This window comes from Pleurodeles waltl, chromosome 7, assembly GCF_031143425.1.
Source record: "Pleurodeles waltl isolate 20211129_DDA chromosome 7, aPleWal1.hap1.20221129, whole genome shotgun sequence".
Classification (NCBI taxonomy): domain Eukaryota; kingdom Metazoa; phylum Chordata; class Amphibia; order Caudata; family Salamandridae; genus Pleurodeles; species Pleurodeles waltl.
In genome coordinates, this window is record NC_090446.1 from 493,183,521 (window position 1) to 493,208,138 (window position 24,618).

The 24,618-nt window shown below is 47.1% G+C and overlaps 1 protein-coding gene across 2 annotated transcripts in view; it reads right to left on the reverse strand.

The window, feature by feature from the left end:
• Positions 1 to 23,978, reverse strand: part of TRIM72 (tripartite motif containing 72) — a 96,739-nt gene extending 72,761 nt beyond the window's left edge. The window contains exon 1 of one of the 2 annotated variants that reach the window (XM_069244147.1): positions 23,845 to 23,978. The gene's annotated coding sequence lies outside the window, so the exon portion shown is untranslated. Of the gene's footprint in view, positions 1 to 13,429; positions 13,568 to 23,844 lie in introns of those variants that run through there. The other variant, XM_069244148.1, reaches the window with a different exon arrangement.
• Between the last annotated feature and the right edge of the window lie 640 nt (positions 23,979 to 24,618).

The window sequence follows — 24,618 nt, forward strand, 5'->3', positions numbered from 1 at the left end:
GTCTTTGCTGCTGGACTGCCTTAGTGTAGTCGGGGAACAGCATAACAGTTTTGTCCTCCACTCTGAGGGGGCCAAACTGGCGAGCGGCCCAAAGGATGGCGTCCCGGTACTTAAAATGAAGACGCTTTGCCAGCATGGGTTGAGGAGGGGCACCAGGCGGAAGTTGGCGGGTTGTCACTCGGTGTGCTCTCTCAAGAGTGTAGAATGCTGTGAGTTCTGAAGCCAGGGTGAAGGATTTTAACCAGTTTTCAAGATACTGGAGAGGGTCACAGCCCTTAATCTTCTCAGGTAGCCCAATTATGCAGATATTACTCCTGAGGAGTGTCCTTCTATGTCTTCAGCCCTGTTCTCCAGAAGGCAGACCAGATTTTGCATCTCCTGCATGGTGCGCTGGTTGTATTTGACTATAGGCTGGAGGGAGGCCATCGGCTGCTCGCCCTCAACTACTTTGTCTGTATGTTTTCTGTGGTCGTCTCTGAGAAAGCTTACGCCAGTAGCCATGGCGCTCAGGAATGTGTCCATTGAGACTCTAGAGTGTTCTATGGCTGCAAGTACAAGGTCCAATTTAATGGGCTGAGTCCCCAACGGGGCGACACCCTTCGTCTGGGTGTTAGGTGAGGTCTTGGATGAAGGCACCAGTGTCGGGCACGCAGGCATACAAGATGCGGTGATGAAGCGGAGTCTGCCCATACTGTGGGTCACCAGGGCGGTCTACCTCAGAAGCATGTAGTTCAATTTCACAGAGGAGATAGGCTCTGCTTACACTTGGTGGCTTCATGTAGGGTGTAGGGGATCCCTAGTCTGATTTCGTATGATGAGGACCTGAAGGAGACGCAGCTGCTGATGTGCGATGTCAGGCAGTAAGGTAAGTGAGGCTATGTGGGCAGCAGGGCTCGATTTGTTGGCCAACCTGGCGTATACTGCGTGTATCCTGCACATACAGTCAGTGGTCTAGAGCCATACCAGGTCTTGCGTCCCCAGATGGCTGCCTACAGAGTCTGGCAGTGCAGCCCACCAGAGGCGGCCCAGGCACCTGCCGGACGGGTCCCGTACACTTCCCAAGATGGCGTCTCAGCACTTCTCCAAATGGAACAGGCAGGAGTGCACAGCAGGGCGATGCTGCCGGTTGCACCTCCCTCGCACCACAGGGGATCCAGGGAGTCCACCTAATGGCAATTTTCCCCATTCAAACCTCACTGTGCGCCTCGAGTGTGGCACCGTAGCGGGAGGAGAGTCCCCTCCCATAGAGTGACAGAGAGACCTCTGCGGCAGACCCAGAGCTCCATGGGCAGTCCTCACGCCAGGAGGGCTGCCCAATCAAAGTGCATCAGTCCTCCGGGACCCCCACGTGGTACAATAGAAATCAGTGGCATGGGGACCATAGGCGTGCCTCTCCCAATACATCAGCAAAGGCCTGGTGATGCAAGATTAGCTGAGGGAACCATCCAGCAGGGGCCCCCTGCAGCACCAAAGTTCTAGTCCATCCAGAAAGGGCCTGGGCTGGAGCCCCAGCAGCCGTGGGCCTCAGCAGCACCCCCAGACGGCCAAGGAGAGGCCGCGGCCGCCAGAGAATGAGGCAGCACAGGCCCCTGTGGTAATAGGATACACTTCCACTGCCTGTCTGATGCTCGTCAGTGGTGCCAGCGGTATCAGGCGTGACCTCCTCAGTGGCAAATCGGGTCCCTCCGCTCCAGCCCAACTCCTGTCTCCCCAGCACTCAACTGCCTTCCGTGAGGATGCTGCGGCCTGCCTGCAACATCTGTGTCACCCCAAACATTCAGCTAGGGCTCCAGGCAACGCAGTCAGGTGCCCCGGGATCCTCAGACTTGGATTCTGTTCCACTGGGCGCCGGTACAGAAAGGACCCCAGCCGGACAGTGGACGATGGGTGGGCTGGCGAGACGGAGCTTCAAGGGCCCATGTCCACTATTTTGGCTGGCTTAGCCACGCCCCCCATATTATCAATGATATTATACAATATGTCATGAGTGATATAATATCTAGGGTAATTAGCAGTGCATGTCCTGGGAACGAGTTATAGTTTCCTTATGACACAAGTTTAGTTACTTCAGATAACTGCTGAATTTCTATGGTTTTATGTGAGTAAATGTGAACCTAACTATAAAGTCCCTGTAACTTTTGCTTTTTTAAGTGAATTTCTATGTTTAAAAAAAATTCTATTTCTTAACTATAACAACCTTGTCAGCTTTGTTTTTTTCAGTAAATTTCTCTGCTTTTTTTTAACATGAAGTACTATTTAATTAGATTATGTTAATCCAACCACACCGGGCACGGCCTTCGGTTGTATGCCTGAGGGTTCGCCAGAGAGCCTGGCATTTCACCCCTCCCTACCTAATTTGGGCTCTGGGGCCCCTATCCCCCTGGCCTGCCCCCCCTTCAAGGTTGTTACCTTAGCCTCGGGATGTGGTGGCCCCTGGGGCTCCATACCAGCCACAGGAGGGAAGTCTGCATGGGCCCCCTTCATTTAAAAAAATTAAGAGTCTGGGAGGTGATGGTCCCCAGGGCTCATAAGAGCCCAAAGGAGGGGGGCTGTGCACCCACCCTTCTTTTTTTTAATGGCACATGTCCCCAGGATCTGGCCCACCAGGGGGCTAAAGTTTGAACAAGCAGGGGATATCATGCTTGTTTTTTCAAATTTTCATCAGATTCACAGATCCTTCGCAATTTTCGGTGAACATATTTTTTTTTAATGCTTTTCTGCCCTGGTCGGGTCACAGTGAATCCCCAGAATCAGGGCTAGGGTTCAGGGTATTCCTACCCTGCCCCCTCTTCTGTGTTTTTTACAGGTTGTTTTGGGACTCAGCTGAGGCCTAGTCCCAAAAATGCTCCCAACATTTCCTGGTTGATGTGTTGGCATCCAATCAGATCTTAGCATGAGATCTCCGGGATCCACTGAGCCTCTGTGTCCCTAGATATACACATTTTGTTTTCCTTTAAATACTCCAAAACTATTTAACAGATTTACACCAAATAACAAAAAAAGCACGACCTGTGCACCAAGATCTACCTTCCTGCCAAATTTTGTGCAATTCCATTCAGCGGTTCGGGCTGTAGTCGTGTCTAAAGACCGTGTGTGAAAATGCATGGAGAAAACATGTATTGGGGCCAAACCATTTTCTCTGCCTCCACTTCATGAATCACCCAAAACTTTCAAGACAGCAGCTGAAGTGAGTGGCAAACTAGTTTTCAAAATTTCGTGAAGGTTTGCCAAATTGCGCCCAAATGATTGGCAAAATAAAAAACAATTTTCTTATGGAAATTAGGTCCTAACTACAACTACCTACTGGGGACCGCCAGAGGTAATATATATATCATATTCACTGAAAAAAGCAAAGGTTACAGGGATTTTATAGTTATGAACTAGAATAAAAAAAACATAGAAATTCACTCAAGAAAACAAAGGTTACAGGGACGTTATAGTTTTAAACGTACCAAAACACAGAAATCCACCTGTTATAGTTAGAGTTATCTCAAGTAACTATAACACACGGCCTAAGGTAACAATAACTCACACCCCGCTAGGCACAGTTATCTGATCAATACTTTTACTGCAGATGTTACATTGACATTATCAATGATGTTATCAAAGATGTGGGTGCTGTAATTTGTGGGTTCATTATCAGTGCATGTAGAGGTCATGAGTTATAGTTACCTTAGAGCATGAGTTACAGTTACTTGAGATAGCTCTCACTATAACAGGTGAATGTCTATGGTTTGGGACGTTTAAAATGTGAGCTTTACTATAACGTCCCTGTAACCTTTGTGTTTTTGAGTGAATTTCTTTTTTTTTAATTTGTTATCTCCTAACTAGAACGTCCTATGTTTTTTCAGGTGAATGTCTATGTTTTTGTAACTCAAAGTAATTTTCATTACTATACAATATTCCAACCACCACTGCGCACAGCCTTTGGCCCTGAGCATCTGCGGTTGGCCGCAGAGCCTGCCCTGCGGCCAACCCCTATAACCACCCAACCCTGTACTGTGCATGGCCTTCGGACGTGCGCAGCGAGTGTTGGGCGCAGGGCCTGGCCTACAGACAGTCCATGCTGCTAACCCCTAGACCAACAAAATCCTGCATGCCCCCCTCCCCAGGCCGATCTCAGCCCCGGGATCCCATCCCCGGGGCCCAGCCTAACCACTTCATTTTTTGGGCAGAGGGGGGCTGAGTGGTCCCCTCCACAGGCTGATCTCGGCCCCAGGCACCATCCCCCAGAGCCCAGTCTAAAGATGTAATTTTTTGGGGGGGAGGGAGCTGTGCGGCCCCCCTCTCAAGGCCAATATTGGCCCATGGGAACCTATCCCCTGGGGCCCGGCCTAATTATTTCAATTTTTGGGGGGAGTGGGCTGCCTGGCCCCACTCCCCAGGGCCGATCTCTGCCCAGGGACCCCAACCCCCAGGGCCCGGCCATGTGACCAGGGGTCCCCCAGGCCATACAATGACAAAGTTTGGGAGCCTGAAGGCCCCCGCAGTCCCAACCGGCTCCCCACCTACTGTGGGAGCCGGCATTGCTGTTACATAATTCCCTCTCTGTGAGAGTAATGTTTCCTAGTCTGCATCACCACAGGCAGGAAAACAGAGAAAACCTCAGTGCGCAGCAAGTGAGAGCTCTTTGACAGCTCTCACTTGCTGCGAGCAGAATGTGTCCTCTGACTTGGCAGTAGCTCTCAAAGCTGCCGCCAAGTCAGAGCAAACAGCTATGTCCTGGGGGTGGGCACACTGGGACATATTAGGAGCCAGCCCTGGGGGGTGGCGGTCGCCAGGGCCATCAGTGGCTCCTCACAAGGGGCAGCACAGCCCCCTTACAAAGAGTATTGCCCCAGGGAGATGGTGGTCCTTGGGGCTGCGGGGGGAGGGTGTACGCCCCCCACATTAAATATGATTAACGGTCTGGTGAGGTGGCGGTCCACAGGGCTGCGGTGGGCCAGGTGCCCCACTCTCCACATTTACTTTGTCATTAGCCCCAGGGAAGTGGCTGTCCCCGGGGCTGTGGGGATGGGCTCCCACGCTTGTTAATTCCAAAGCCCCAGGGCAAAGTCCTGGGGCTTTGCCATTTTAATGGGTTGGTGGGCACCCTGCTCCCCCCCTGTTGCCCCAGGAACCACTACCTTCCCGGGGCTAAAAAGATTATGGGGCTGATTTAAGAAAAGTGGCGCTGCCCCCTAATGCCACCATGTGTGCACTGTATCTAAGATAAGGCGCACCAGGCAGTAGTTAGGGAAACTAGTGTCAAACTTTTTTAAGCTAGTTCAGAGCTTGGCAGGACTAGAGTAAAAAATGTTGATGCTAATCTTGCAAAGCTCATTAAGGTCCACTAAAAACAATGGTGTGCCTCCTTTTTCAACGCCTGCTCTGAGTAGGCTTTAAGAGTTCCAAAATAAATGACACAAAGAAATCTCTTAGATTTCTTGCCACAATTTTTTCGGTCCCCCTAATGGGGTAATGCCCGCTTTGCATACATTATACCTGGCACAAGCATAATGAAGTGCAAAGGTTACAAATGGTGTAAAGCATGCATTTGTAAATTTGGAGCGGCAATTTTGGCCTCATTGGGCCACATTTGCATAAAACAAAATTATGCTAATGTGGCGCAAGGAGGCACTTGGGGCTCTTAAGTCAGCCCCTATGTGTTTTTAGGTGAATTTCTATGCTTTTTTAGGCAATGCACCCGGGACTTGGCATACCCCGGGCTTCAGTATTAACAACCACTGTGAGTCGCACGTTGGTGCGGGCGTCAGCCACTGGCCGACATCCACACTACCTCACTGGTGTGGGTCACAACCAGTGGCCGGCACCAGGGAGGGGGTTAAAAAATCCTCGGGTGCGTATCTATGTAGATATATCTATCTATGTAGATAGTGTTATCTATAATATTTATAGATCACTTTTGTCAATGCATGTGTGGTTTCCCTGGGGGCTGCAATCTGCCCCCAGGAAAACCAGACCCACATATAAAAGTGATCTCTCTCTCAATGCATATCCTTCAACTGTCGCGTTTCAACTGTAGCTTTGAGGCAGCAATAAAAAAGTCAAGTAAGTCTTGTGATTATGTTTCTGCTACAAAAGGATCAGACTTTTGTCTAGTGGCAGTTTTGGTGCCATAAAGAAGCGCATAAGGTTTGTATGCCTACTGCAAAGAGCAAAACTATATTTTATGTAAATAGCTGAGTACATTAGTAAAGTCAGCCATTACCTGCGCTATAATACAAATGAAATGTATGAGCGGGGGCGGCTGTGGAGAGATGAAGGGCACTTTTGCTGGGTGGTAGCGAGGGAATCCGAGGAGGAGGACATGGGAGTGGGATCACCAATAATGATTGTTGGGCTGGGCGCTAGAGGTGCTAAAGACTGTGACAATTGGAATGTGACAAGGTGTTTTATGAGTAACCCCATCTTGTATTCCCCTGGGTGTCTAGTTTTAAAAGATGCACAGGTTTGGTAGGTTTCCCTAGGTGCCCTCTGAGAAAAATGCCAAAATCCACAGCTAAGCACTTTGAAAAAAACAGGTCTGTTTTCTTTGGGAAAATGTGATGTGTCCATGTTGTGTTTTTGGGCATTTCCTGTTGCGGGCGCTATGCGTACCCACACAAGTGAGGGTACGCATAGCGCCCGCTATTGGGACCCTTGGGGAACGCTGGGTGGAAGGAAATTTGTGGCTCCTCTCAGATTCCAGAACTTTCTGTCACCGAAATGTGAGGAAAAAGTGTTTGTTTTTCCAAATATTGAGGTTTGCAAAGGATTCTGGGTAACAGAACCTGGTGAGAGCCCCACAAGTAACCCCATCTTGTATTCCCCTAGGTGTCTAGTTTTAAAAGATGCACAGGTTTGGTAGGTTTCCCTAGCTGCCGGCTGAGCAAAAGGCCAAAATCCACAGCTAAGCACTTTGCAAAAAACAGGTCTGTTTTCTTTGGGAAAATTTGATGTGTCCATGTTGTGTTTTGGGGCATTTCCTGTTGCGGGCGCTATGCGTACCCACACAAGTGAGGGTACGCATAGCGCCCGCTATTGGGACCCTTGGGGGAACGCTGGGTGGAAGGAAATTTGTGGCTCCTCTCAGATTCCAGAACTTTCTGTCACTGAAATGTGAGGAAAAAGTGTTTTTTGGCCAAATTTTGAGGTTTGCAAATGATTTTGGGTAACAGAACCTGGTGAGAGCCCTCACAAGTCTCCCCATCTTGGATTTTCCTAGGTGTCTACATTTAAAAAATGCATAGGTTTTGTAGGTTTACCTAGGTGCCGGCTGAGCTAGAGGCCAAAATCCACAGCAAGGCACTTTCCAAAAAATAGCTATGTTTTCTTTAAGAAAATGTGATGTGTCCACGTTGTGTTTTGGGGCATTTCCTGTCACGGGCACTAGGCCTACCCACACAAGTGAGGTACCATTTGTATCGGAAGTCGTGGGGGAACCCTGGGTGGAAGGAAATTTGTGGCTCCTCTCAGATTCCACAACTTTCTGTCACCGAAATCTATGGAAAAAGTGTTTTTGGGCCAATTTTGAGGTTTGCAAAGGATTCTGGGTAACAGAACCTGGTGAGAGCCCCACAAGTCACCCTATATTGGATTCCCCTTGATGTCTAGTTTTAAAAAATGTGCTGGTTTGGTAGGTTTCCCTAGATGCCAGCTGAGCTAGAGGCCAAAATCCACAGCTAGGCACTTTGCAAAAAACAGATTTCAATGTAAACATGTGATGTTTCCATGTTGCGTTTCCTGTCGCGTGCATTAGGCCTACCCACGCAAATGAGGTACCATTTTTATCGGCAGACTTGGGGAAACACAGAATAGCAAAACAAGTGATATTGCCCTTTGTCTTTCTCTACATTTTTTCCCTCCAAATGTTAGACAGTGTGTAAAAAAGATGTCTTTTTGAGAAATGGCTTGTAATTCACATGCTACTATGGGCACCCTGGAATTCAGAGATGTGCAAATAACCACTGCTTTTCAACACCTTAACTTATGCCCATTTTGGAAATACAAAGGTTTTCTTGATACCTACTTTTCACTCTTTATATTTCAGTAAATTAATTGCTTTATGCCCAGTACAGAATGAAAACCCATTGCAAGCTGAAGCTCATTTATCGGCTCCGGGTAGCTAGGGATCGTGATGAACCTACAAGCCCTATATATCCCTGCAACCAGAAGAGTCCAGCAGACGTAACAGTATATTGCGTTCAAAAATCTGACATTGCAGGAAAAAATTACAGAGTAAAACGTGGAGAAAAATTGCTGTTTTTTTAGCTCAATTCCAATATTTTTTTTTATTTCAGCTGTTATTTTCTGTAGGAAAACCTTGTAGGATCTACACAAATGACCCCTTACTGAATTCAGAATGTTGTCTACTTTTCAGAAATGTTTAGCTTTCTGGGATCCAGCATTGGATTCACACCCATTCCTGTCACTAATTGGAAGGAAGCTGAAAGCACAAAAAATAATAAAAATGGGGTATGTCCCAGTAAAATGCCAAAATTGTGTTGAAAATGTGATTTGTCTGCCTGTTCCTGAAAGATGGGAAGATGGTGATTTTATCACAGCAAACACTTTGTTGATGCCATTTTCAGAGAAAAAACCACAAGCCTTCTTCGGAAGCCTTTTTTTCCCATTTTTGGGGGAAAAATTACATTTTTGCTGTATTTTGGCTAATTTCTTGGTCTTCTATAGGGGAATCCACAAACTCTGGGTACCTTTAGAATCCCTAGGATGTTGGAAAGATGCAAACTTGGTGTGAATAGCTTATGTGGACAAAACGTTATGAAGGCCTAAGTGTGAACTACCCCAAATAGCCAAAAAAGGTCTCAGCACGGGGGAAGACCCAGCAGCTAAGAGGTTAAGCACTGGGCGGTCCCTCTAGCACATCAGCACCAAAGCTAAGGGGTCAGGGTGTCCCTATCCTGACCCATTTTTGTTTTTAGCCTCGTTTTTTTCTGGGACTCGGCTGAAATCGAGTCCCAAGATGGATGCCAACACTTCCTTGCTGAAGTGTTGGCAGCCAATAAGATCTCAGCATGGGATCAGGAGGGTTTGAGGAACCCTTGCGTCCCTATGTATACAAATTTGGATTTTCTTTAATTTCTCAATAACTACTGAACTGATTTACACCAAATAGCAAAAAAAGGTTGCTTTCTTGACCAAGAGCTACCTTTCCACTAAATTTGTTGTAATTCCATCCAGTGGTTCGGGTGCTATCACTGCACAAAAGCCCTATAGAAAAATGAATGGGGGGAAAAGTGCATTGGGACCCCCCCTTTTATCTTGGCCCCCACTTGATGGATCACCCCAAACCTTCACAGACAGAGGCTGAAGTGAGCATCGTATTTTCTTGGAACATTTTGTGAAGATTTATTAAACGGCACCAAAGTTATTAGCAAAACTAAAACACTTTTTCTATAGAAACTAGGTCCTAACTGCTTATGGGCAACCGCTAGTAGGTAAGCTAAAAAAAAAAAAAAAAAAAAAAAAAATAAAACAAAAAATATATATATATATATATATATATAGATATATATATATTTAAATAAAACTGTGCTGATGTTTCAGAATATATCAGAATTAGTTCAAGTGAAGCATGTTTTTGTAATTCGGAAGTATGGTGGAAATAAATATTTGAATACGATCAAAACACCTCTATATACTAGTTCATGACTTTTGCACACATTATCATTTGTGTGCAGTAAAAACATATTTCAGTGTAAATGTAATGCTCATTTCAGTTAAAAATGTGTGCTACCACACCATGCACACTCCACACTATGCCACTCAACTCCCCACAATGCCCTCCCACTCTATGGCACGTCACTCCATTCTATGACACCCCAGTCCACTGAACTGCATGCCACTCCAATCTAAGGCACTATACGAGACGCCATGCCACTTGACTCCACGCCACTCCAATCTACAACACTCACTTCATGACACAACACGCCACTCCATGCCCCTCCACTCTACACCACTTACACCAGTCCACTCTACTCCATTTCAATCTATCCCACTCCACTCCAGTGTACTCCAATCTACCCCACTCCACTTCTCTACAATCTACCCCAATCTACTCCACTCCAATCTAACTCACCCCACTCCATCCAATCTATCCCACTCCACTCCAATCTACCTCACTCCAGTCTACCCACCCCAGTTTACCCACCCCACTCCAATCTAACCACTTCAATCTGCCCCACTTCAGTCTACTCCCCTCCAACCCAGTCTAACCCATTCCATTCTAATCTACCCCAATCCACTCCACTATGATTCAGTCTACCCACTCCACTAAGATTCAGTCTACCCACTCCACTTCAATCTACCCCACTCCAATCCCATCTACCACACTCCAGTCCAATCTACTCCACTCTAATATGCCACATTCCACTCAAACTAACCCAATTGACCCCACTCCACTCCAATCTACCACACCACTGAAATCTACCCTACTCTGCTCCAACCTATCCCAGTCTACCCACTCCAATCTACCCCATTCCACCCCACTCTAAAGTAGCCCAATTCAACCCACTCCACTCCAGGCTACTCACCTCCACTCCAATCTACCCCACTCCATTCCATTCTACCCCAGTCCAATCTACTCCACTCTATTCCAATTTACCCTCACTCCACTGCAATCCATCAAGCTCCTCTTCACTCTAATTTATTCCACTCCACTCCAATCTACCCCACTCCACCACAATCTACCCACTGCTATCTACTACAAAATCTACCTCACTCCAGTCTACCATACTCTAATCCACCCAATCTACCCAACTCAACTCTAATCTACCCCACTCCACTCTACTCCACTCGACTCTACCTAAATCTACCCCACTCCATTCCAATTTAATTTAACCCACTCCATCCAATCTGCCCCACTCCACTCCAGCCCAATCTACCCCACTCCAATCTACTCTACTCTAATCTATTTCACACCACTCCAATATATCCCACTCTACCAACTCCACTGCCATCTACACCACCCCACTATACCTCACTCCAATCCAACCCACTCCAGTCCAGTTTATCCTACTCCACTCAAATATAGCCCACTCCACTCCAATCTATGCCACTCCAAACAACCCCACTTGATTCATCACGTTTCAACCTCCTCACTCCAATCTAACCCATTCCATTCCGATCTACTCTCATCTACCCCTCTCCACTTCAACCTCATCTATCTCACTCCACTCCATTCTTGGCTCCACTCCAATCTATCCAACTCCGCTCCACCCCACTGCAATCTACCCCACTCCTCTCTTCCCCAATCTACCACACTTCATTCGACCCAATCCAATCCACACAATATACCCCACTCCCCTCTACTCCAATCTATCCTACTCCATTGCACTCTACCCAATCTACCCCACTCCACCTCACACCAGTCTACCACGTCACCCAAATCTTCCACACTCCAGGCCAGTCTAACCCACTCAACCCAACTCAACCCACTCCATCCATCTCCAATCTACCCTTCCTCACTCCAACTCAAACTATCTTTCTCCAATCTACCCCATTCACTCCACCACACTTCAATCTACCCCACTCCAATATGCCCCACACCACTCTACCAACTTCACTCCTATCTTCTAAACTCCCCACCAATCTGCCCCACTTAAAACCACCCTGCTGCTATCTATCACACTCCAATCTACCCCTCTTCACTCCAATCTACCATACCACAATGCAGCCGATCGACCCTTCTTCAAACTGCCCCACTCCACTCTACCCTTCTCCAGCCTAATCTACCACACTCTACTCCAATCTACTCCTCTCCACTCTTATCTACCCCACCCCAACTGACACCACTCAATATACCCCAATCCACAGCACTCAACTCTTTCCCAATTGGCCCCACTCTTTTGCAGTCTAGCACACTATATCCCACTCTACTCTACTCAGATCTATTCAACTCCAATCTACCTCACTCCACTCCAATCTACCCCATGCCAGTCTAACCCACTCCACCCCAATCTACCAGACTTCACCCCAATCTACCCCAATCCAATTTACCCCACCCCCACTTCAATCTACCCCAATCTACCCCACCCAATATACTTCACTTCATCCAATCTACCGCACTCCACCCCACTACAAGCTGCAACACCCATCCCAATCTACCCCACTCCCCCAATCTACCTTGCTCCCCTGTACCCCCAATCCACACCTCTCCATTCCATTCTTCCCTGCTATAATCATCCAATATACCCTGCTACAATCAACTCCACTGCACTCCCACCTACCAATCTCTACTACATTCTACCCCACCCCACTCCAATATACTCCAATCTACCCCACTCAGCTCTTTCCCAAGCTCCCTCACTACACTCCAATCTAACCCAAACTCCCCCACTCCAATCTACCCTACTCCAATTTACTCAAATCCACCCCAGTCTATTCCACCCCTCTCCATCCCATGTGACTCTATGTCAATCTACCCCACTACACTCTACCCCAACCAACACCATTCCAATCTACCCCACCTGCCACTCCACGCCACTAACTTTTAGCCATGTTGAACAGCAGCCACCCTGGTGTACATAATGGCTAAAACCCATAACCAAAGACATTAGATCTTGCACAAGTGAGACCTATTGGCTTTACCAATGCCTGCCTTATTTGTCTCCTCCCCTGACTCTCTTATCTTGCTGTTCTACTAATCCTGTCACTGTGCTATTGTCTAACATATTCTGGTTGCAAAGCAGGGGTTCTGTGCAACCAGAAGACCCACCCTTCCACCTCTTAACTGTGCCCATTGAGGAAAAAACGGATTGGAAGAGTCGGGAGATTAGTAATACTCCAGGGCCAACCACCTGCCTCCCGGCAATGAGGAGTGTGGCGTACTTATTAGCATGTTTTGGCTAGTTAGCATTTGGGATTTTTTTAATTTGATAATAATAATCGTGCGGGAGGTCTTCACGTGCCATTGCTCACATGCACGGTAGAAATCAAGGGAATCCAGTCTGTCAGCGCACACTGGCGTGACAGGGCCTTGCTTGCTCCTCCCAAGGCATTCTTCCAGAGATGCAGTATCTCGTAGGGCACCAGCAGCTTGCCCACCTCAGGCATGTCGTTACACGCTTCATGGTGAAACCGATATGTTCCTCCCACGCGCTGTGCTAGAAGTGCAGGGAACCTCGAGCCTATCTAGCATGCCAACCCCTGGCAAACAATACTACTTCCTGCGTAGAATTCACGGCTTCATCAACCTGGTCCTCTCAAGCACACTACTGTGAAAGGACCCCGTCAGCATCGCCCCCCAGGCTGTGGCCCATAAGAAGTTAGCGAATAAAGGGCGCTGCCAGCCTCTCCACCCTCATGCATGTTACAACACATGCACCGGAGATGTAGGCGCACCCGGCATGTCCCACGCGCGCACAGTCTCATTCATGTACAGGGGCTGCAGTGCCCATGCGCGCCATCAGGACGGTCACGAGCTTACACGGTCAGCAGGGTCAGCACTCCGAGCTCTCTCTGCTCCCGGGGTCCTGCCTGGTGGTAATAATGTGTGGGTCCTGCTGCGGAATGGGACAGCGTGACTTGTCCCTCTCCAACTCCATCTGGCGGGGTGGAGGGAGGGGGCTCCCAGAGCTCCTGGAGAGCGTCCAGGCAGAAGTGCGCGGCCAAGGCTCTCAAAGTGACTATATATAGAAGTGAAAGTCACACTAGGAAGGTTAGGCACGGGAGGTTCCCAGGCAGAGAGGAAGGCGTCCGACCCCAGCCCCCAGTGCTACAGAAGTCAGAGGTTGTCAGTCTGCTCAGACTCAGAGACTCAGAGACTCAGAGGCGGGGGAGGGAACAGACGGTGGAGCGGGTGGGAGTGGGGAAAGGGCACCGTCAGGTAAAACCAATAATACTGAAAACCTGCAATATCTGTAGAAAGAACGTTCTCGATATCTTGACAAAACAAGCACTGGCAAAGCCAATAGGTTTTGCTTATGCGACTTCTATTGGCTTTGTCAATGTTTTTTTTTCATGTTGCACAGCAGTTGAGCTGCTCTGTAACATGGCTTAAAGTAAAACATAAAAAAAGCGCTATGATGCGGACAATGCTGGCTGTGTCCTAACTTTTTTTTTTACTGTAAGCGGAGGTGAACGAGAGGTACCATATGTCATAGCTGCCAATGTTTCAGATTGATTTATGTAACATTTTCATAATTTCAGTGTAAATAATAAGTGACATTTCAACAACCGAGGGACTCTTTCTTGTGAGTAAAATCAATCCAGGAAGACGAGGGAGACATATCAATATAAGAAATTGCACCCTTTTGAGCAACGAGAAAAGCATAACAAGTGTTTACTTTAGAATGATATACCGGGTCAGTGACACTCTCTCTAAGGCACTCATTTCTTTAATCGAAGTTCTCAGGCTAGCCGATGCCGTGGAAAGTGACGCACACCCTGCAACGGCTTAGACTCCGGCGTGCAATCACCACCAACGCCGCATAATTCTCCTGGCACACACAATTTTCTCCCTCTGGGAGGCTCAGCTGGTGAGGAACGGCGGCTGCCGCATGGTTTAGTATATCATGACTGACTCAGGCAGCGGGCTGCAGGGCTGGGGTTGGGTCCTGAGATAAATACCGCCCCCGCGGTGCGAGCAGCTGCTCCATTGCTGCACTGACTCTCTGGCTGAGGGTTCACAAAGACTCGGACTGGCCTCCCACGCGAGTCAGTCAGCCACTGTAGAGCCGGGTCGCGCGGCGGGACAGATCCATATCACGGCAGTGAACTCAGCAGCTCTCAGCTTCTTCCATCATATGTGCTCAGGTTGGCGACGGGGAGTCAGCCACGGCCGGCCCTGCCTGGTCCGAGTGGGTCACAGGAATCGATCGGCGAGAGGAGCTGCACTCACTTGCCCACACAATTGTGCCACCAAAAAACGTTATGAAATGCCTCAAGTTCGCACCGCTGGAGGCAGCAGGGCGGGACCGTCACTCACCCACTCCCACTTATTAAAGTTAGCAGGTCTCAAAATCACTCTGTGTCTGAGTAGCGAAGCCATTGGGCACTGGCACCTATTACATACATTATGCCGCACGGTGTGGGGCCCAGGGGTGTGTCTCTTACAATATATAGTAGCAGAGTACTGGCAGAGCTGCGAGCACATCATGAGCCCAGCTCAGTCATAGTGCATTTTAGCAGTACTCCAGCTTGACTGCTGAGGAAGCGCTGTAAAGCGTGATTTTTCATTTCAGTGCGGTGGTGCGGATCACCACACTGAAATGTGTTCGTCTAACGCCTGATCATGGTATGTGGCAGGGCTGGCAATTCGAAAAGTAAAAAAAAAGAGTGCCTGCACTGCAGGAGCCTGCAGTGGAAGGACACTGGCCACTGGTCACTGGCCACTGGTACAGTATTTGTGCCAGGCTCCATGGTAGGATGGCAGGACAAAGACTGTACTCGAAGCCCAGGAGGAAGACACGGTGAGGAAGAGGTGCTGACCAATAGTAAACAAGGAAGCATCAGTGACGTGGGAGCCAGGCAAAGGTAAATAAAGTGACTTGGGAGCCAGCCAAAGTTAAGTAAAGGTAAGTAATGGGCAGGCTCCAAGCACCTTGTAAGATTTTTTTTTTTTTGCATTCAAGAGATTTCGCACAATCATTCTTTTCCAGGACACTCAGGAGAGTCAAGACCGCATCTACCCAAATGCATGAGTTTTTTAATTGAAAGTCTCGAACTGAAATGTGCCTCCGATTACCTTGAACATTTCACAGCATCCATGCTTACAACATGAAATGTCACATTATATGGACCTGCATTTTTGTGGCTTGACCACGTTTTAATTGTGATTTCTATACTTCCATTGAGACACAACCGAAGGAGAGAAGTTGGATGGGAACGAAGTTAACTGAGTCCCCAACAAGCTGTGTGCTGTAGAAACACAATCCGCACAGAAAGGGTGTGTGTGTTTCACCAGGATTACACAGTCGCTTCTGGGGAGAAATGGAGTTGTAACACTGGTGAATATCAAACATGTTTCCTTGGTTAACGTGCATATTAATCACTTTTTGTTTAGCGGTCTCCATAGCCGATGTGGTAAACGTCTCAGGTCACAAGATGCTACTGAAGGAATAATGTGTGCTTAGATGTTAGATCCAAGGTGTAAACTCAAACCCAATAAATGGTGTTACACTTCAGGGTGTGAGGCACATGCCACGTAAATGACACTGAACTCCTGGATGTGAGACTCACACTTGTCGTGAGATCCTGCGCTTCCAGGTGTGAGATACACACATCATAAAAGACATTGTGCCACAAGGTGTGAGGCTCATGCCCGCAGTGCAAGGATACAGGCCACAGGAAGAAGTACTTTGGCCAGGATCCATGACAGGACAAATCCTCAACTGGAAGCAAAGGGGAAGACAGATTTATTGACCAATAGTAAGCAAGGAAACAAGAGTGACATGGGAGCCAGTCGATAGTAAGTAAAGTGATGTGGGAGCCATGTGGAAGCCAAACTTTGGTACGTAAAGGTAAGTAATGAGAATGCTCTAAGCTCCTGTTAAGATTTCCTTTTTAAATACAAGAGAATTTGCAAGCAAGGCACAAGCGTTGTGCAGGTGAAACCTAAATATGATCAAGTAAATTGCATGATTAAACTGCACTCACTGTATTTAATTATTTGAAACACTTGCAAATGTACAGAAAGCAAGGTAAGTGAAATGTGTGGTGTCCGTCACAGTCGTGTATATTTCTCCACAGGCGTCCACTGTGCACTTTAATGTATTGATATGCTCCTCGTACATATGTCTTTTCACCCTCTGTGAGGTTGATATTAGGCCCTCCGTACGCTCACATATCTTGTTTCTCACACCATTTGTGTATTCATAACTCTAGGGACACACAAGCGCTTGACACATGTAAGGAAATGCTTCTTTTTAGGGGCGAGAGCAAAGCACACCATCCTGTGTTGTAATCTCACTTTGGGCTTCAAACCACGCCCATGTCACGTCAGTCTCTTTCATTGGTTTGTGGGCTTGCCTTTTAAAATCTCTTTGCTTTCATTGGTGAAAGGCACGCATGCGTCATGCCTTTTCCAGTGTTTAGCCCTCCTCGAGCGCACCAACCAAGTACTGAAAACATACGAGGCTCCATGTTTTCCGCCCTGTTTCTGGACTACTTTTTCTCTTTTTTCGCAGCACGATGTCGCTGGGCAGAAGTCGAGCGCTTTGCATGAAATCGATCCTGTTACATAGGTAATTGCACTTTGCCGGTTACGTAGATAATTGCACCTTTGATGGTTACGTGGATAGTTGCACTTTTGTCAATAGGTTTCACTGCGAGTGAACTTTTATTTCCCTTTGTGTGTCTGTTTTGCGCTGATGGCGGCCGTCAGCTCGCTCATGTGAAACTTTTACTTTTCAGTTTATATGGCAAGAAAAGTCCGGTTAGTTATGTGAAACTCTTTTACTTTTTATTTTCAATTTATGTGGCAAGAAAAGTCAGGTTAGGAGTTTACAATGCTAATTGCTCTAGCTCGAGCAAACGCGAGACCCATTGCATTGCAAATGCTTGTCTATACTTACCCCCAAACATTTGGACTGATTCTGCTGAATTTTCAACTCTGGAAGTGAACTGAGACCTGCCAACCAGGCTCCAGGCCCTGTGCTCTGACTCTTAAAAGTATTGGTTTAATGGGCTTACCCCAAGTTGGCATAAGATAACTTACTTAAAAGTCCCTAGTATATGATACCATTGGTACCCAGGGTCTGTAATTTAAGTGACCCTCGTGGACTGCATCAGTAATTTTACTACCACAAGTGTGGCAAAGCAAATCATGTCTCCTAGTCTGCCGCTGCAGGCCGGCAGCAGTTTTAAACTACTACCTCAACTTTGCCATTTAAACCAATAGAAAAGCCGAAGCCTTATTTTTTAATATAATAAGTCATTCAGAAGTCAAGCCAATGGAACCCTAAAGATTGGGTGCATTATATTGGGCAGAAAGAAAGGTATTTTTACATGTCCTAACAGTAGAAACACTGCATTGTTGTTTTTACTGTGGAAGGGCTAGTAGCCCTGTTGGTGAATATAGAGTTACTTATTGAAAACTCAGCAGTTCTAACGTCCAAATTAAACTACTAAAGTTGGTACTTCAAGGTATCAAATGCATCACTGCATTAAACCTGACTAGTTGCTCAAGTGAAATTTAAGGTAACTATTTGACAAATGGTACTTTAGAAAATTGTCACTTTGTTGCCCAAAGTTATCCAGTAGCCTCTTTTGGTTGTACACAGCTATTGTCCTCAAGACTGTCTGCTGCCCTCCTGGGGAGAGATGAGAGCAACTTTCAAGAAGAGGTACAAAGGACCTGCCAAGTGAAGAGGTGTGATGTCCCCCTAGCAGGAAGGCCAGAGTATGTGTGAGCCCAAAATGAAAGCTCCACAGGGAAATTCACCTTTGAAGGGCAAATGGTAGTCATACTAGGGAGGGGCTTTGCTCTTTTGTAGGGAGGGTAGTATCTCTGGCAGAGAGGGTAAAGCCATTGTCAAACCATTTGTTCAAGGCAAGTGTAGCCCCCTGGTAGCCACAGCTCTGGGTTGGGCTTGGGAGCGCCACTCGCACAGAGAAGGACCTCACATTGTTAGGAGTGAGGATGAATAGTGCTCTCTGGGACAGCTAGATGTCACACTTCGCATGGAGTTATCGTCAGGCAGGAGTTTCCTTGTACCTTAAAGCCCACTGGCTAGTTATTCCAACATCACTGTAGGCTCAAAAGGGGCATAAAAGTGGTACCCCTGGCACCCGACCTCAGATCACGTCTGTACTGGAGAGAGGACGAAAGAAGGACTGGCCTGCTGCTCCCTGGAGCCAGCAAAGAGAGGCAGCACCAAAGACTGGACTGCACCTGATGTATATTAGCAAAGAGATGACTGTGCCTGCTGCTCCCCACTCATGGAACATCTGACACATGTGCCAGACAGAGGAAATGACTCCAAGAGTCAGTTACCTGACTCCCTATTACATCTACAGGGTCATAAAAACTGAGACGCCTGCACCCTTAATGGCCCAGCGTCAAGAAGCCTGACCGCTCCTGGACACTGAGGTGCTGCCCAGGAGACCAAGTCCTGAACTTCCAATGTTGCCGGACCTGGGATAGTTGTCAGAGTGCAGTTTGGTCACCCAGCAAGGTAATTACTACAAGTTATAGGGTAGTTAGCTATAGCCAGAGACCAGTAGACCAGTGGCAACTGGTGCAGTGTGGACGTCATCTGGACACTGTAAGAGATCGACCCCTGAGGCCAAAGTTACCCCCTTCCCCAAGCGCAAACACTGTGGGGTGGCTACAAGAAGACCCACTGCACCGCACTTCAATGGTGGTTTGACCTAAGGACTTGGAAGTGGACTGGAGAATTATAAAACTGAGTGGTAACTGCCCATCTGGACCTGCTCTGCGCCACAGCTACCCAGGACTGAGTTAAAGTTTACAAATAAACCAGGCTGGACCTGATACGATTTATGTTATTATTAAACGGTGAGGTCACACAACCACACCATATGATAATCAACATTTCACACAAGCTCTATGCAATACAATAAAAGTTGGCAGAAGAAATGCTCCACTGGTTGAATGCACTATCCTGGCTGGGTGGGATCCTGGTAAGGGCTTGCAAGGCCACACCCACTGCTCAGCTGTGCTGCAACCGGCCTGACCTGTAGTTAAAGTGAACTAGCACGACGGTCAATGTCAGCTGTCTTGCTAATGTAGCCAAAATACCATGACCCCAGACATTCCTACACTTTCAATTTTATTTGCAGGATTTCCCTGGAACTTTAACATATATTGTGGTTACTTGTATTTACATTCTATTGCTATTTATTAGTTTGATGTTGTGCAACACTGAAGGATACAATTCAGCTGTAACACGATGGAATAACAAAAGAATTATAATGAATAGTACGGAAAATCAATATACATGAGGATCCACACACTTGGTATATTTGATATTGATATGCAATCGGTCAGTGTAACAGTACCAAGACGTACCACATAATTTCGGCCAAATTAAATATTACTAATGACATTTAATTTTGGGCCGGGTTATAACACCAACAACTCTTCTATGGGCAATCCTCCAATGGGTGAAAGAACCAGAGGTCCACACCCCCGGGCTTATCACCGGGGTGGTAGGAGATAGGCTGATGTGACCAGAAAGAAGGTGTGCAGCTCCTGGTTCCCCTTCCACCTGGATTTCCTACAGCTTGGGATACCTAAGGCCCCGGCTGGCATTGGCTTTATATGGAGTTGCTTGATAGCATCAGCATCTTCGGTTTGAAACGATTAAAACATTGCCAGAAAGGGAACTCGACCGAAAAATCATACTCCTCTCTCTTTTGGCAATAGATCTATGTTATGTTTTACCCCTAACCCTTTATGTGTGTGTTTTACTGTCTTTTAATGCCGCTTGCATTCCCTGTAAAACTGGAAGACACATCTGATAGTCACAACAGATTGCATGTTCGTTCTGGGTAACGTTGAGCGACCAAGGACCAGCAATTGCACATTTGAGCACACTGTAAACACGTCTCTTCCTCTGCATCGCAAACGCAAGCAAAACATTTTCAGAGCAGTCAATTTCGTGGATTAATGCCAACAGCGATTTGGCTATTCTGATCATATGATCATGTGCCAACCCCCTTAACTGGGAGAGCATGGGAGAGCTCTGCCAACATTTACTTCAACCCACAGCGCTGCTTAGTCATTTCAGATTATGAAGTCGAGCCTACGAGGGGAGAAGACTTACAGTCTTGTTACTGAAACTGCATTTTTGAAGTGTTTTCTATATCCTCCTCCCACAAAATGTGCAGCTAATTAGTCACTGATGCTGCCTTAGCTCTGACTGCGGGTACTTATGAATACCCACCAGAAGGGGTAATCCACAAAGTCACTACACTCCAAAATACAACAAAAAAATCCTCTCAATGCTGGGTGAGCTGAAGTCCTCACCTGGATCAGTGTACCACGCACATTTAGTGCTGGTGTCGCCACTGAAGCACAACTAACAAGCACAGTTTATGTAACCTACATTCTGGAAAATTACACAACAATAAAATGGTGATATTAAAACAAAAAACAGCAGGCTTAGTGACAGAAAGGGGAGTGAAAATGAATTCCTCGAAGAGTCCAGCTTCTCCTCTTCCTTGGCCAGCCCAGTCAAATTGGTGAGTCTGTGGTCTGATACTCACTTTTCCACAGGCATGGCAAAGCATGCCAAGGAGTTATATCTTTCCTCAGGCGGCACGTTAATAAAGAACTGAAATTCTTCCCACCTAGCCCCATCTTCTATCATCACAAAATCTTCGTAAAGTGCAAATCTGAGATTTGAACCCGAGCCTTTTGGGTCCAGAACTACCTCTTACCCACACCTGAGCCTATCCACTGACCACAGACATCTCCTCTTAACCAGTGAACCACATCTCAGCACAACTATCACAACTATTCTCCTTTTACCACCTTTCCAGAGCTTATCAAAACCACTGAACCTCGCCTCAAGTTAGCAAATGAACCACATCTCCTCCCAAAAAATGTTAACAGGTCACACGTGCAGTTACTCACCACACTTTGTCTAGCAGTTTAAAAACGGAGTAATTGCTGGAGAAACTGGTGTACCTGGCCAGATATGCTAAACTCGGGAATCCCAGATAGCCCATTTGGTGTTAACGTATGATTCACACGTAAAACGCAAGATAAGAGGTACTTACTGTTTTATATATGTATACCTCGTTATTTGTATCTATGTGAATTTGTGGTACATGCTAATAATGTGTGAAATTGTGGTTCTGTACTGCAAATGTGAACATCAATAAAGATATATATAAAAAAATCAATTACAGATTGGTCATGACTTCTGTACATCTTAGATCTTGCCACTGACCCTCATAACCTACCACCCACTGGACCAATGAATTGTCGAGTGACAATTATTCAATCACAAGCAGGGATTTGACTAGATCTTTCAAGACAATGAGAAGCTATATAGGTTGGGCCCTGTAAACTGAAAATAAAAATGTTTCCTGTGTGAGGAGCAGGGGCGAGACCGCCATTGGGCTAACAAGGCTCTAGCGGCCCCTGTGTATCCCCCTGCCGCAGCTGCCATGGGCTGGGCTGGTCCTGCTGGGCCTGAGTTCAGCCCCATCTTAAATATTTCCCTGGCCTCTGCAGGCCATTTACAGCTTGATGAGGCTTCTTTAATATGTCCTTGCTTCGGGTTCCCTCCCCAGCCCTGCTCTCTGCCTGATGTAGGCCCTTGCAAGGTAACCATTAGCAAGGGATAGGTCAGCGTGGACGAAAGACAAACTGCAGACGCAGACCACAACAAAAGCCAGAGATACAAGCTTGTCACTGTGTAACTACCAGTGCAAGGCAATGATAAGTAAAACACTCTGTGGGTTAATTTGTTTTTTAAAATACTATGAAACTAAAACAGACATATTATTAGTGCTTTGATATATGTTCATAGTGCTTTGGTCCATTCACCATACGAGGCATAAAATGCTGCATTCTGGTTCTATCGGTCCTTTTAGTTCCTTCAGATGGTATCTAGGGGGCAAAGTTACTATTACCTCACGCAACGCATGGTAGCAGCTGAAACTGCCGTCCTGCATTATGTGGAAGAGAGAGAACGGGACAGCAGCGTATCTACAAACATACGGGGCTGCTGCTCCACGCACACACCATTGCACCATAGTGCAAAGAAGGGTGTGTGCGTGTTCTAAGTGCAAAACACAATGCTTGCATTAAGTTAAAGGTTTGGGGGAATTTAAACATTTCGCATATTTTGCGTCAGCTTCTGCGGTGGCATATATTTTGCTGCAAAGCTCTGTCCGCTAATTTTACAGGTGGGGACCCCTGCGAGACCGGTCAATACCTAAAACCAACACTTTTTGTAAACATGGCTCTTCAATCAAACACCCACTATCCCGTACTTAGGCACCTCCCCACCACCACCCTACCAAAGTTTGGGTCTAGGTGCACGCCTGATGAGGAGCACATATTCACATTTATATTTTCTTCAATACCAGAGGACATTGTAGAACAAATCCTACTTCCATGCAACATTTAAAAACATGTCCGCCATCTTACCTCGGCTCTGCCACCGCTCACTCTTGTCTCTTTAAGGGATTGCCGTGTTTTGCTGGCAAAGATTAACATGTGCTCAACCTTTTGCAGGTTGGCGGGCAGTTCACTAGCCTCCTAAACGCATTACCCCATACCATCCTTGGGCTACACTTCCCTCAAAAAAGTTCCCTAATTTACCCAGGTTTAAGAGATTTGGTCACCCCACAGCCACTATGTCTCAGAGTTGGAAAGTCTCATATGAAAGGGGGGGTCGATCAGTCTAGATATCGGGAAAAAAAAGCTCTTTGGGTCTGGGCTGAGGTACAGGCATGCTAGGCCTGGCCCGGCTATTGCTTCCTCTAGCCCTGTGGTCTTCAAACTTTTTAATGCCTCGCCCCCCCCCAGTTGAAAAATAAAAATCATTGGGCCCCCCTCAGAATTTTTCACAATTATTTTAGAAAGATGGCAATGTTTAAATAGGTTTAAACCTATTTAAACATTGCAGTCAAGTACTGTTACCTTTTTAAAACTGCAATAACATGTTTTTGCTTAAAACAAAGGCATGTTATCTGTATAATATTTCTTTTGGGCAGAGTTTGGCGCCCCCCCCTGGAATCACTTGAGGCCCCCCAGTTTGAAGAGTCTAGCCCCATCTCTGCCAACGTCTCAGAGGCAGCCCAACCACGGTAACCACTATGGATAACAGATATGATCTATAGTGCCTAAAAGCCGCAAGTTGGCCTACTAACCCTAGACACATTCCGCCCTGTAAAAATATCGAATAGCATGAATCTAACCTGAAAGTTTGCAGGGTCGCTCCCGCTCACAGGCTCGAGGTCACAGTCGTCTGCCGCTGGGTCGAGACTGAGGGTCCGTACGAGGAATCTCGGCGCCGCCCAAGCGCCCCCACCTCCCACTTAGCACCTGCGGCCTATTTCTGTCCAGGGCAAGGCTGGCACGACGCCTGTGGCAGCTGAGGAGAAGGGGAGGGACACGCAAACCATGGGGGGGGGGGGGGGGGGGGGGGAGGGAGAGGGGGAGGGCAGCAAGAGATGACAGAGCACGAGTGGATGAACACCCGTGTGCTGAATAAAAAGCGGAGAGGAAAATACATTTTTTTGTAGAGCGCCTGCTTCCTACGTTTTTGCAGTTTAGATTCGCTGTTTTTAACTGATGTTACAATAACCAATCGAACGTGACGAGATGAAAGGGCAGGCGTTTTAGGCCGAAGATGGAACATTATGGCTATTTATTTGAGTCATTGTTACTCCCTCTTGGGTAACAGAGGAGAAAATGTGTGTGGTCACAGTGTACGCAAGTGTTCACGCGAGTGAGCAGAGTAGCGGGAAGCAAGGGGATAGGGCAGTGGCGTAACGAAACTTGAGGGGGGCCCCTGCAAATAACAGGGCAGATTGTAATGCTCCAAACCTTGTCTGGGAGGTAATGACCTAACTGGTATAGAGCCAGACAGTCCCTGACCAGGACCTTGGGTACCTTCCGAGCTCTGCCTTTCTGCATCCCCTCCAGCAACCAACAGCGGGTCGTCAATCACCATGCCATGGCTCGGGAGC